A 15384-nucleotide genomic window follows, 5' to 3' on the forward strand; every position below is an offset into this window, starting at 1 on the left:
CTAATCCCTATTTCATCAGGTTGAAGTTTCAGCAGAACTTCAGCAGGGCGGTGGGGCACCTGGGATGAGCCGGCAGGATTTGGGGAAATCTGGCTTCCGTGTAGCATTTGCAAGGCTACACTCTGTGGTGAAACGTTACAGTTGATTAACCTTAAATTCCACTTCAGTTCCAGTCCCGCCGCTGCTCTACCCCCGGTTGAAAATAATGTCCCAGACAGCACTGGCATAACCACACTCTGGGTGAATCAATCATAAGCACCTTTTTGGGAGGAGTGTGCATGTGGTTAAATTTGTTTTTATTCATTTGTACTGGGTTCATAGGAGTACCCCAAACGGTCACTGACATAAACAGTTAGAGAATACTGAAAATATAATAAATGTTACTCCTGTTCCAAATGTGAAGTTAGAAGATGGATGGATGGATGGACTGTCCCAATTTCCATATCCTGCATGGACGTATTTGCAAATCCCAGATGAATAACAAGGTGGGAATTTTTAAAAATACTCATTTAGCTTGAACATTGAGTCAGACTACAAAGTGTTCTTAGTACCTTAAAGAGAAGGTCTTGCGAAGCTGGGAAAAGTGGTTGAAGAATTAGAACCTAACAAAAGGCTGTAGGTTTGAGTCCCAGGCAGCCGCGAGAAAATTGCTTGGCCTGCATTGTTTCAATCAGAATCCAGGTGTTTAAATGGATAAAGATTCACGCAATTATAGGGGGGCATTCATTCGCTGCATGAGCGAGGCGCTGCTAAGATGTGCCAGGTGCACTCCAGAGGCAGCTTGTTAGCGTGGTGACAGTCGCTGGCACACCTTAAAAGCGTAATTCTCAAGAATGCGGTGAGGATGCGCACGCGTGAAACGCTCCTCTGTCATACTAGCCTGAATATCCATTCAGCTGAGCCAAATATTTTGGCCTTGCCTAGGGTTGTTTTATTGCGTATTGTCTATGTCTGGTAAAAAAAAAAAAAAAAAAAGTTCAAATATGAGCAGAGGAATTAGATTTATTTTACATAAAACGGCATGAAATCCTTCCTCGCCCAATTTTACATAAATAAAAAACTTGAATCCCAGATCAACACTAAACACCATCATGGCCAACATATGTTTTGGGAAACAGTAACTTCCAGATGATTTTGTTTTTAGTTATGCTAACAGAGTGGTGGTTGCAGCAGCTTTTATGCAGATACAGGGGATGTCACCGTGAATGGTAATAATTATTTACGCCAAGGAATAACAGGCTTTATGGACTGAGCGGATAATGGATTTAGGGATCTTTATTCACTGTGACTAAACTCTGGCTTGAATTAATCAGGACTTAATACTATCCCACAAAAGGATAGGCCACCCCCAGCCAATAATGAGGTAAATCTCCAGTTAACTCCGCTTACTTAGTTCAACTGCCTAGATTTGCAAACCAATGAATCATGAAACAGAGCCAGCATTACGCTGCAATGCTTTTGTGCCAGGTATTTCTAGAAAATATGTAACGGTTTTCATCTTTGGAAAAGGCTGTTGCATTATCCCACGTAGCACAGTGGAATATTTTATTACTCAAAACTATTTCTTTTTTATTTGGGAGGAAGCACTGGTAATATAAGCACTGGTAATGTAAGTTTTATGTCAGCAAATCATCAGTTTTGGCTGTAGTATCTCTAGTGAGTCACCTGAGAAACACAGAGAATTTAGGTACATGATTCATGTAGGCTAGAAGAAGATTATAAGATTCCTCCTAGACCCAACAAAGGTCTGTGTTTCATACCCAGACCTGCCTTTCCCTCCTGAAGTAAGACCTGAGACACACAGGGTAAAACTTTGAGTTTCATCGAGTGACATGATGATCATGATGTTCACCTCCGAGAAACACGACCGTTAAAAGCAAAGAGATGTCACCCCTGTTTTCCTACTCATCTGGGATGACATGAAAATCACTCTCCACCTTGCAGAAACAAAAGCTTCAGAAAGAGCAGCGTTTCCACTTCCTGCCTGTAATAGCCGGTGAGAAATGGCTGCGCTCTCGCAGTACAATAGATTCAATGTCAGCCGACAATCGCCCACTTACAGGCTCACACATAGGACACACTGTATCTCCTGCATCATTTTCACTGAGTGTAGCTCTCCGCTTAACAGAACAATGCCATCCACAGGTCTCACAGCATCATCTGAGGGAGACCTATAGAAATGGACCAGCAATGAGGCTGACAAATGTCTCTCCAGGGTCCATAATAGCCCAAGTGTTATTTGCAATCTCATCCTTACATTGATAAAATGTCAAGGTAGTCCTGTAAACCATCTAACACCGTCCTGGATAAGTTTCTGGAGGTAGGACGGGAAATTGGAAGTCTAGCAAAGCTCCTCGTCCACGAGTAGCAGAAAAAAATGGTACTTCAAGCAATAAAGAGCATTTATTGCTAAGCTCTCCTCGGATTCCTCCACAGCAAATGTCATTTGATGTATCGGAACCAACAATGCAGCACTTACCATATTGCAAGAATAATAACTGTTCATGATAAACAGAGGAAGCCTTCAGACTGAAATTATTTTTCTAGAGAAGAAAAATTGGCAACAGTACCCAGACTTCAGTAATGCTTTATTTTGTTTTCTTGTCAGTTACGAAGTGCCCAGTGTCAATCTGCCGTCGACGAGAATGTCACTCACAACAGCAGAGTACCAAACAGTTTTCTAGAACTGACAGTAACAGGTTATCCTCATTCATATTATTCTTCCCACCAACTATTTAATTGCAATTTCCTGAGGCCCAGTGTGCCTATCTACTCTATATTCTCTGATAGCTCATCGGTTTACAAACTGACGACTAACCTGTTAACACCGTCTGGCTGCCATTTTTGCCAAGGTGGCTGTGATGTGTAGGAAACCGTCAGCTTCGGACACGCAGCGCGGAAACTTAAATGCATTTATCAGAAAGGAAAGAAGCGAAGGAGACGAGAGCGTCCGAATCTCCGAGGCACAAGAAAAGCGCTCGGGAAGCAGAACGAACCCAAATTACGACAGAAACAAAACTATCTCTCATCCCGAGGAGGCCGGCCCTCCCTACTTTTCTCAAATCTATTACTTGTGCCTTCAGGACATTAGGTTTTTAACTTGCTGGACACCTTCACGACAGGAACGGGTTTCTGCTGCCAGCCCATATCCCAAACAGACCTGCTGACTTTTTCACTGTCCAGAATTGGCCACTGCAATGTCCTGGCCGCCTTGGAGTTTACGACGTCACCTTAAAGTCCCTCCAAACACACAAGAGGCAGTGAATCTCTGTCTCTCTCTCGCTCTCCCTCTCGCTAAGCTATCAAGCAGCATCGGCAATTTGTAAAACCACGACATGCTTTTCCCCCCGTCTTCTATCACTGCGGTGTTTTAAATTAGCAATTGTTTTTTTTTTCTGAACTGTACTGAAATTGATAAAATTTACATAATGTACATATTACAGGAAGCTATTTGCAATTACACCAGATGAATGTTTTATTCAAAGCAAAAGGAACATATACATAGAATAATTTCAGCTGTTATTAGGTTCACGTATCAAACAAATCTTCGTTCATTAATACAAAGGTAATAAATGTAAATATATAATAAGCGATGATGTCCAGAAAGCATTTAATGTACCAATATGCGTACATTTACCAAAGGTATGTCTGCAATCAAATTTATTTTGCATACATTTCTCTTCTTATAACTGCATTAATAACTGACATTATGTATCACTATCTTTTTCATAGTACCTTCCAAGGAATTCGTCCAGGCTCTGTAAATACAAGTCAAATTACAACACGTCACTCGTTACTACACTAGATTGATACCTCCAGTTAATTTCCAGATCTGTGAACAAACGACCGCAATCTGCATGGAAGATAGAGGCATCAGCAAATGCTTCTAGAACCACTGAAATACTTTTTGAAAGCGTTGTTCTGATGTAAACTGATAAAACCTGTGTTTCATCATTTTATTTTTACATCCTGCCTGTGTGGAGTCTACACAGGGTGATGATCCCTGTGTAGGTGGTAGGGGGGCAGGAGAGAATTCACTAGTATGGTACGAGGGATGATTAGGAGGCTAAATTTGATAGGGCCACAGTGGGCAATTTTAGCCAGGACATCAGGGTTCCATCTCTACTCTGTCGAAAGACGCCCAGGGATCTTTTATGACCTCAGACAGTCAGAATCTTGGTTTTTACATCTCATCCGTAGGACGGCACCATTTTTACAGCACAGTGTCCCCGTCCCTGCACTGGGGCATTGGGATCCACACAGACCACAGCATGTCTTCCAGCAGCAACCCAGCTTTTCTATGTTGCTTTTCCATCCATCCTGCTTAGCTTTGGAAGGATCACCTAGTCTGAACTGTAGGTGGTACAGCTGCTGACTTTTAATTCAGTTTTTTCACCATATAGACTTGTCCCAGACTCGTGTTTACTCTCCACTGTAAACATTTCCTGCTAGCTCATTGGAGTCAGAAGACAGAAGGAAAAATTATTGGTTTAGGGAGATAACCAATCGGATTGTAGAGGAGGTGGGTCCAAGCAGCTAGAGAAAGTGGGACCACCCAGTCAGATGTCTTGGTCCTGCCTCCTGTATTTGCTTGGACCCACCTCCTCTACAATCTGATTGGTTATCTCTCTGAACCAATCAGAACATTTTTATGTAAGTAAAAGTCCCATGAGCTTCCCTCTACTATAGATTTCAATTTTTTTTCCTTTAATATTTTTAAAAACTGTTTTATGTAGATTAATGTAACACCAGCCCTCATTTCACAGAAAAAATAATAACGCTACTCAGTACAGCTATAAGCATGAAAAAATGAGAAATTTTTGCTATAGTTGGCTGAGAACCTGCCATTGGCACAGCTGTATCCCAGAAACAACAGAGGGAAAGCAACAAGCATGTCTACATGTACCCTGGCCTAGCACAGTACTGGCAATCCTGCTAATGAGAGCCAGCTGGGCACCATTATCGTTCCAGTTCCCAGAGCTGGGAACAGGGTCCATTACAATCGAGACAAACCACTCCAGCTTTGTCACAGTCGTCAACCTCTAGGTCACAGAAGGTATTTGTGTGTTTAACCAGGCAATGTTCGTTTTAGCCCACAATGCTGCGAGAACACTCTCTGAGTGCGGAAACACTTTGTACGAGTTGTCGTCTTTGTGCTCTCGAAGAGTTTCTCGACATTCTGGTAAATCACACGGCTGTAGCGTGAAATGTCAGCACACCGTGTTTGAAAATTGTTCACCACTTTTATTTATAAATAATAGCTAAAAGAAACACACTCCCTCACCACACATTCCTACCTTCGAATCCTAGGCTGGTGGGTCTGTTTCTTTGTGTGAGAGTCTGTACATCCATCCCCTTAACAAGATCGTGCAAGACAGGAACATCTTGAAATTATTTTAAGGATAATGTGTCTTGCTTCAGATTATGATTTAGGAAACACCCTCTGAAACCCATCTATATTCTAGCTGCTTATCCTGGTTTTGAACATGGGGATCTGTAGCCAGTCCCAGAAACCACAGGGAATCAGACGGGGCAGGATTCCTGTACATTGCATTTACCTACATTACGGGCAGTTTATAAGTTACTTCAACATGTGTGTGTCTTTGGATATGTAGCGGGAAAATAGCATGTTGCGGTATCACCTGCCTTAGGCCACGCCCCCCGCAATAGGTATGAGCTCATCCGATGATCGGGAATCTTTCTGCTTTTATTCCTCTGAAAGTTTTGGTTCTGCTGGCATGGTGCATGCAGTGGCGATGAACGACCGCTTACAACACGCCGCAGGCAACACACAACTACAGACGCAACACTGGAAATCATGGGAAATCTACCAAGTGAAAGTGGGATTTTATCAGGGGGCCCAGAATTTCCAGGGCATTATACGCAAGTTTTGCAAATTCTTTCTGTCCTCCTACTGCACCATTTCCCCCAGTAATTTAGCGGAAATTTTGAGAGAACGTCTCAACTGTTTTACCAAGAAAACAAAGAAAGGTTAGCCTTTAAATCAGACTGGCATACTCTGTAAAAAGCAGGGACATGTGATGTTCCCATTACAATAAAACACATTTAACTTACTGGGGGCATCATTTAGAGACATTTGGAATTAAATGTAATATATTTAAAGGAAGGAGTCCTGTGTTAAAATTATTAATGAAAAATACTTTTAAAATGACAGGTTGATGGATGGTAACTGCTTCGGAGCATTAACAAGATGCACAGCTTAATATGAATATTTCAGACTGTTTACACCGATAATCTTGTTTCAGTGGCATTTGAGGATTGCTTGTCAGTTCAGTGTCGCTCCATATCTCCGGGTGCATAGAAAGTTGTTAGAAAGTTAGATGTGCACTTTGATATTATAACAAAACTAAAGTGAATGGCACAGGTCCCGTTCAGAGCAGTGACCAATCCCTCTTATCCATCCATCCATTTTCCAACCCGCTTGTCCTACTGGGTCGCGGGGGGTCCGGAGCCTATCCCGGAAGCAACGGGCTTGAGGCAGGGAACAACCCTGGATGGGGGGCCAGCCAATTGCAGGGCACACTCACACACCATTCACTCACACATGCACACCTAAGGGCAATTTAGCAACGCCAATTAGCCTCAGCATGTCTTTGGACTGTGGGGGGGAAACCAGAGTACTCAGAGGAAACCCCACGACGACATGGGGAGAACATGCAAACTCCACACACATGTGACCCAGGCGGAGACTCGAACCCAGGTCCCAGAGGTGTGAGGCAACAGTGCTAACCACTGCACCACCATGCCACCCAACCCTGCTTAGTCTGCAGAATATGCTCAGCTGCATCTGCAGTTAGGCCTACAGTCCACTCCACTACTAACCATTAACCAGAGCAGGGTTCTTCAAATCTGGACCTCGATTCCAAATCCAGGCCTTGTTTTCAGTTCTCCCAGGTAGTTAGTTTAATAATTACTGATTCTGATTGGTCAGAGGCTTCACACCTCGCTTACAGGTAAAGGAAGGCTGGAAACCCAGCAGTGCTCGGACCTCGAGGACCGTGATTTGAATAACCCTGAACTAGAGCATACACTAATTTAATGTAGACTATCATCTGTGTAAGGCAGGGGTGGGCAATCTTATCCACAAAGGGCCGCTGTGTGTGTGAGTTTTCGCTGCAACTCCCTAATTAGATTACTAATTAGAGGACTGATTGGCTGAAGAGTCCTCACACCTGGGTTTGAACAGCTGACCTAAAGGTTACCCCTGAATCCCGCTTACACGCCGGCCCTTTGCGGATAAAATTGCCCACCCCTGGTGTAAGGTGTTTCAACTGTGGGACACGGATGTTTAAAATGATACGCACGTACGCTTTAAAGAGCACTCTTGACAAGATGAAGAGCACTATTGTTCACTTTTTAAGGGCAGTGGTAAATAAAGCTGATTTAAAAAATATCAATCATGAAAGGATAGTCACAATGGAATCTTTGTCTTTGTCCTGTTATCCGACACATTTAAATTTTCTGCGGCCATCACTTCCCATTGTTCTCTTTATAGATTAATCAAATCGAACCACAGTGAGCTCAGCAATCAATGCAGCAATGGGTTCCATCTGGTTTTTAAATAGTACAGGAGATGCCTTCAGTGTGAGACAGTAACCCCTGAATGACTGCTGCATTCCCAAAAACAGTTATCACATCTTCTGTATTCTTCATGCCTAGAAAAACACATTAGTTCTATAATCCAGTCACCCAAGCCTTACACTTATCCCGTGGGTCCTCTATCAATTGTGTATGTAGATTTTTATTACTTTGAATATGAATAGTTATCTGATTTTAATGAAACTTGTCGTGCAAGCCTCCACAGTTTTACCTCCATTGTGGTTTATTGAGACCCAAACTCAACGTGTTATGCAGGTTACAGTGACGAAACGCATAGAGAAGGGTCTGCTTTTTCCTTTGCAAACGAAATCAACGCTTTGAATAAGTGCACCGCTGACGCCACGCATCTCGGCGATATGGAGCCCGAAAGCGTTAATGGAGACGTTAACCGTACAGGGTACAGGCTCATAGTCGCGCGACTCCTGCGGCTCCGGGGTGAATGTTCGCCGTTGCTATGGTCACAGTCTTCATTATAAGCGACTGAGTAAGTCTCGCACTTGAGAAATTAATGGAGATTTCAGATGCCGGGCTGGAGAATTACCATTGGCAGGCTATTTGCTCTCTGCCTCCATTGATATTTTTACCCGGTTCCCCTGCGCTGGCCTCCTGCTTGGACAAGCACTGCGGACTCTTCTTGCTGCTAGTTCCGCCGCCCTGTTATAAATAGTCGAGTTCTTGCACCACTTTATTGTGTATGTCTCTCTGGACGTGAACGCGAACACAGTGTGGTGTGCGACAATCGCTCTTTTTCTTTTCCTTTTCCTTTTAGATTACACTTGTATTCATGCGGATTAATGCTTTACCCCCTATTTAGTGCTCAATACGGGTGCATATACATTGCAATTGAATTACAAAAAGGACATCTTAAACACGGGAATAGGCAATGTGCGTGTACTGCTTTTATTCGTGATTGTGATTGACCAGAAGTACAACTTGCTGCTTAAGGACTCCGTGGATGTGCTATTTAATGGTGGTGTCTGCATGGGTTGTCATCTCATGCATTTAATTTTTTTTCTGGCAAATCTTGTAAAAAGACTGACCTTGGTATACAAGCTCTTGGACCATATGTTTAAAGCCGTTAACTACTGCATGCAGTAGCACTTAGATTTTTAAATTCACTGCTATTAAATCCACTGGTAACCACTGCCAACACTGTGTGTAGGATAATCATGTTTTGCAACCACAAAATCCATTAATTGTGAATAATCTGGCTGCCACGTCCTCCACAATGCAGATGAATATGTATAGAGAAGCGACGAAATGTCTTAAAGCCCCAAGACTGCGCTTAGCTCGGAGATTAGTGGTTTTATTTATAATAGTTTTATAGCTTTATAAAGCCTTCATCTCTCTTAAAACCACAGGCAGGTTCATAATGAAAGTATTGCTTCTAAACCTCACACTGGGCATCTCCGATGTTCTTCGAACGCACCTGTTTTTATCTATACATCTTCACTAACCGGGGCAGCGCTAATTATTACCCTTACGCAGAATTAATCATTTAGACGATTTAGAACAAGACACGATTAACAGGCACTAATCTAGCTATTTACGATTTAGCGCAGGTTTCCCTGTGCATTATTTAACGACTAATTAAGGAATATTTAGGTGATTAGTTAAGCTTTAGGTCCCCAGCCAAAAAACAAAGCTGAAGTTACCTTAACAACATCCAACATCCACCTAATCCAGATTCATTCAAGGACATAGTTTCATTAAGGCTCCATTTCTAATCTGGATTAATTGTTCTCAAACCTTAAGTGTCTCTAAAGAAGGGGCTATTCTACTGCCAAGTTTTGGCACATTCGCATTGCATGGCTGCATCCAGGACAGCTAATCTAACTCTTTGGGAGTGATAACAGGCTGATTCTGGCTGTGCTACGTTAGCCAAGATGCCTGCCAATGGCCATTAGTCCAACCCATAGGCTACGTCTAAACAGTGAGTGACATTCAGTCACTGATAAAATTAGAATGGAACCTTGCATTGCCACACAAACCGGTTAGTGTACGTTTCAGACAATGACATGTACCAAGAGGGACACGTGACGTGGACATGCTTTGGAGACCAAGGGAACAGGGAACTTGCACAGTGGTGTCAAGCATTCAGTGAGCAGAATATTCAGGACTTTTGGAAATTAGTAAATGTGGCTATTTTAGATAGAAATGGCTATGCGCATGTATATATATGCTGGGTATACAAGGACCAGTGCGGGTAAGTCAAACCCTCAAGTGCTAACTGGACAGAAAGGTCAATATGCAGGAATTCCTGGACAAAGGCATGCATTGCAGAGCTCCATTGTGCTATAAAGGAGGTTTGGCGTCCCCACCTCCCTCAAATCATCCATCACTCCTGTCCTCAAGAAACCAGTGGTCACCTGACTGAATGACTACCGGCCCACTGCACTGATGCCAGTCATCATGAAGTGTTTTGAGCGGCTGGTCAAAACTCACATCTGCTCCTCCATCCCAGACTCCTAAGATCCTCTCCAGTTCGCTTACAGATCAAACAGGAAGGACCATCGCCCTTGGTGACACATACCGCTCTCACCCACCTGGAGAAAAGGAACACATTCGTGAGAATGCTCTTCATTGATTACAGTTTCGCATTGAATAGCATCATGCCTTCTAATCTCCAATCTCGATGATCTCGGACCAGGGACGTCCAATCGCAGATGGATGTCCAACAGCAAGGGGGGACATGCTGAGGTCAAACGGGTCAGCAGTTTCGAGTTCCTCGGTGTAAACATCACAGACGACCTCTCCTGGACAACATACACAGACACTGCGGTCAGGAAAGCTCGCCAGTGGTTCTGCTTCTTGAGCAGGCTGAAGAGGTTCGGCATGAACGCCAACATCATCTCAACCTTCTGCACAACTGAGAGCTTGCTGATGTGCAGCATTACAGTATGGTATGGGGACTTCCCTGCCTATAACCAGAATGTCAGCCGTTCAGTCTGTTACCGTCTGGAAGGCGATATACAGTACTACCATGACTGCTTTGACTACCAGACTCAAGAACAGTTTCTACCAACAGGCCATCAGACTCCTTAACTCCAACACTTAAACATTACATTACCAATATACCACAAAACTCTGTGTACTCTGTGTGCAATGAGAACTGTGTAACCACTAACTGGTACATCGTGCAATTATTGGCACATACACGTCACTTTCTTCAACGTGCAATACTGATGCCTGCACTGCACCCCCCCCCCCCCCCCAGTAATCTGCACATACATTCCTTTTTTATGACTTTTTAATTCTTTTTCTTATCTTATAAGTAAATTTATTTAAATATCTACTTTTAATCTTCCGTGGGCCTCCGTTGCTGACAGACTATTTTCTTATTTCTGTTCTCATCCAACGCTTCTCATTGTAATATTGATCCTGTGTTAACGAACACATGACAGTAATGAACTGAAACTGAACTGAGCTATATCTGACTTAACGTGTTGTGTTTGTGAGTCAGTGGCTGCATCTGCCAGTAATTAATTGGTCATGAATAAGGAGTGTGGTGTAAGTTTGCCAGAGGTGTGAGTTCTTTCACAATACTTCCTAGAAAAATGAATTTCTGTCGCAATGCCTTATATCTGATTATTATAGATTATTAATGCTTGCATAGCTAAGATGTAGAAGTAAATGTCACCTTCCGCGGTAATCAGCATAAAGGAGATGTGGTTATCTCAGTGGTCTGCTGTAATGAATGGTAGGCTGGTTGTCTTTGGGCACACAACTTCCAAGTTAATAATCTTTACGGAGCCTAACGCACTGCAAATTCGCATTTTATAAAGCCAGTAAGAAATGCAGATGTTTGTTACATTTTTGAGTTAACTCTGCTTGAAGTTCACATTACATAGGTGAGATCGTGCTTCTGAGGTGCAAGTTTTGATATTTACTGTACTGTGGCAGAGAACTTTCTGCTGAGTGTAGGGCCATCGAAACAAAAACACGATTCATAATTATAACTGGTACTGCCTGGTCTGTGTGGATGGTAGAAAATGACATGGCTAGTAATTGTATGTAATGCCTTCATGTACACTCCTCTCAATTCCTCTAATGCAATTTCATGTTCACGTTCCATTTATATTTTGAGTTGGAAGTAGTTTTAAAAAAAAAAAAAATCACTTACTGACTCATTGCGGAATCCATCTTGCAGCAAACGCAAGTATGAATGCATATTGTATTTATGCTGCTGTTGTCCCATTCGAAGACTATCAACGTAGGCCTTGATTTCAGGGAGAAATGCGACAAAACAACCCTGTTTTTTGACGTTTTTATTTTGATGAAGTGGTTATTGAAAATGGGTGGTTAAATAGATCTCAAGGTTAAGGACACTGGCAAAAAAATAACAAGTAACCTAATAATTAACTGTGCATAAGAAGTTTATACAAGGTCCAGGAATCATCAATTCAGCTCTATAAATGGTAATTCTTTGTTTACTCTGAGTAATTATCTATGCCTCCATCTTCCAGATGCTTGTTCTGGACAAGGTTGCAGGGGACTGGACCCCATCCCAGGCCGCACCAGGCAGGGGTACGTAATGGCTGAAAGAGCAGTCTGATGCATGGCACATACACTATTTAGAGATGCCTCTTAGTCTAACTGCAGGTGGGGTGGGGACTATGGTAGATGTGGGACTTGAACCCACAACCCTGTACGGGTGAAGTTGCAGTGCTATCTATTGAGCCTTCCCACAAACATAATATATATATAATATATGTGATATACACAGATTTTGATGGTTTCAGCTCTAGCTTTTCGCTAATGATCTAGCTATTTCTAGGGTAATTGTCTTGTTTGCGATGTCCTCTCTGTTCTACTTGTCATACATAAAAAGGAAAAGAAAATGAGAATACGCTTGCAAGTAAATAAAGTATAGTCAGTGGTCTAGGTGTGAAAATATAACTCATGCAAATATAAAGCATTTTTATCATACCTCCAAATGGCATTCGACTGAGAGGTGGATCAGCGAGTCGTACTTGTGTGTGAAGCATCACCTGGCTCTCTCTCTCCATACAGTTTGGCTCGTTCATTCCTTTGCTGTAGTGCAGCGTTTCGCAAACCGTTACACGGGGAACCCCAGACAGTCCACGTTTTTGCTACTTACTGGGAGCTGGGAGGGAGCAAATATGTGGACCGTCTGCGGATCTCCAAGAAGCAGGCTGGGAAACAGTGATCTATCAAGGACCATGGGCTCCCAGCTGAAGGCTTCACCTAAGGACCAAGCAGGAGATGAACCTACAAGCAAACCACATCTCACTTACTTCTTGTTGTGTCCCATCGTTTTCCCCAAAGCCTGAACTGAGTGACACATGAGAACTGACCTCATTTTAGTTTTGCTTCTATAAATGTCAATATTTTAACGATGCTGATGGTGATCCATTAATTATCATTTCTTCTAGCAGCTTATTATCATCCTTTAATCTCCAGTTTAGTAAACGCTGACATAAGATGAGAGATTACCAGTATATAAGCTGAATATAGAAAATCTGCAGATATTGTTGCCATTTGTTTTTCTCATCTTCCACTGTTGGAAATTGCCTTTCTCTCTTTTCCTGACTCTTAAATAATAGTGTTCTAAAAATACAGGCAAAGTAAGGCTGATATTCTAGTCTGACATCCATAAATTTCATGTACTTTGATAAATAAAGGGGAAATCTGCATATTTTCCACCATATTAACACATTTGTCACAAAACTGAAAAGTCCAGGATGGTCGATCATCTAAATCCCTGTTGTGTAAATATATTTCTGTCTGAAACTAGTTTGCTAGCCATTAAATATCCGTTAAACGTTTGAAAATCCATTAAAAATGCGTCAGACTTAAGAGAATCTTAATTTGTTATGTTGGAAGCCCTTACGATTGTTGTAACCCTGTAAAGTCCAGCTTATTATTCTCAATTGGCTACTGAGCAACATATACAAAATTTAAGAGTCATTCTGCCAAGGAGTGAATACTGACAACAGCTTTGCCTAAACACGACTCTGTTCCTTGACACCTGCCTTCGTTAACAGACAGATTCCGTTCCGTCGCGTTAGAATAAGTGTGGGTGATGAAAATGTGATAATGTTAATAATTAGCCCCGCTCTTTAGGCAATCGCGTTTTTACTGGATGGTGCGGCTGCAGCAGAAGAGAAAACAAGTTGTAAATAACGGTTGATAAGGTCACTTCTTAAAAATCTTTTTATTAAAGGGTAAATCTCAGTCGTAAACATTTCGCTGGATGTTCTGCTTTTTTATTGTGGTTCTGTTCGGTCGTATATTTTGAGCTGCAGCAGAGTCATTAAAGGTTAAAAGTCCAGGGAGAGCATTACAGCAGATTACCACGGATTATGATGCACGGCTCTCCCTCACTTCAGGCACCCGTCTCAGCAGACCGCCCCCCCCCCCCTCAGCATTCGGGTTCTTTGATAACGGCCGCGGCGCTGCGGTCTCCTTCGGTAAACAAGCACTCGGGCCCTTCTCAGCCTGCAGGGGGTCACACCTGGATGGTTGTCACTCAGAGGTTCGTTACTCCCTTGACCTCCATAACAGGGTCGCCCAGAATACTGCTGGGGGAGAGAACGGCGATTCAGTAGGCAGGCTGGTACCCTGAAGATGGTTAATTCTAGATCGCGAGGGATACAGTTTGCTCGAGTGAGGTTGGTACCTAACCTGAATGGCCCAGTAATTGTAATATATATAAAATAAGGGAACTGGCTGGGGAACTTCTGAATGGAGTGGGGATTAAGTAGCATTTTTTAGGGCACTGTGACCTTAAGGATGGATGGGCAGTTAGGAGATATTAACTCCTGCTGTGTTTGCCTGATGTTTTTCTTGCTGAAGCACTTTTAGACATTTGAAGTAACTATGCTAGGAATTAAAAAAAAAAAACACTGTCCATTCTGCACAAGATTCTGCAGAGACCAAATGCATTAACTGGGCATTTTAAATGTCATATTTCAAGCATAATGTCTCCATGACTCTCCCTTCAAATTATCTGCTATAATAAAAGAGCAACAGAAAAGGTATTGAAATAAATCGCTTCATGTAACATTTTACAAAATAATTACTCCACATAAGGGACATGATTTCTTTCTTAATTAAACTAATTGTGAGAGTGGTGTTAATGATTTTATATGCTGTTCCCTTTCAGTGTCAAAGATTATATGACTAATACGCTGTTGAAAAATATTTTTCCATGGCATTTGTTCATTACACAAACATGAATTTGAATGTTGAATGTTTCAATGTTGAATGTTCATGCAGTCAAGACTTACTGCCTTGTGTGGCTTGGAGATACCCAGTGAGTGTACTAATAAAGTTTTGGTTTCAAATCTTAAATATGGGCACAATGAATTTGTCTGTTTATGGTATCTTCCATAGAATATAGTCTTACTCAGATGGATGTGCTTTGATCCTAATTAGCTTCTTGCATTGTAGGGTTCCTTTGTACTTGCATTAAATTGGTACCTTAACCGTTCATGACTTAAACACCACATTCTGAACTGTATCTGGACTTGATGGCTGCAGTCACACAGGATCCATTAATTAAAATTGAATAATCATGCACTCTGCTATTCCATTTATGGTGTTTCCCAGCCTCGACGCCTCATGCTTCCTGGAATAATGTAAGAGCTCCCTGCTGTTCCATACTGGATAGCTGGTATGCAAAACTAATGGATGGAAGTAGTTACTATGAAATTTATTAGAGATGAAATGCTGTTTTAGGTACTAATTTAAATTGCTCATACCTGAACATTGATTTTGTGCTTCTGCTTAAGTGTAATA

General features: G+C 42.1%; 1 long non-coding RNA gene across 1 annotated transcript; it reads left to right on the forward strand.

The window, feature by feature from the left end:
* Positions 1-7982: 7982 nt before the first annotated feature.
* LOC111853748 (uncharacterized) lies at positions 7983-14891 on the forward strand. Its single transcript, XR_002840509.2, has 3 exons — positions 7983-8104; positions 12087-12147; positions 12634-14891. It is a non-coding gene; the product is annotated as an uncharacterized lncRNA (long non-coding RNA).
* The last annotated feature ends 493 nt before the right edge of the window (positions 14892-15384 follow it).

Source organism: Paramormyrops kingsleyae, chromosome 20, assembly GCF_048594095.1.
Source record: "Paramormyrops kingsleyae isolate MSU_618 chromosome 20, PKINGS_0.4, whole genome shotgun sequence".
In the NCBI taxonomy this organism is placed as follows: Eukaryota; Metazoa; Chordata; class Actinopteri; order Osteoglossiformes; family Mormyridae; genus Paramormyrops; species Paramormyrops kingsleyae.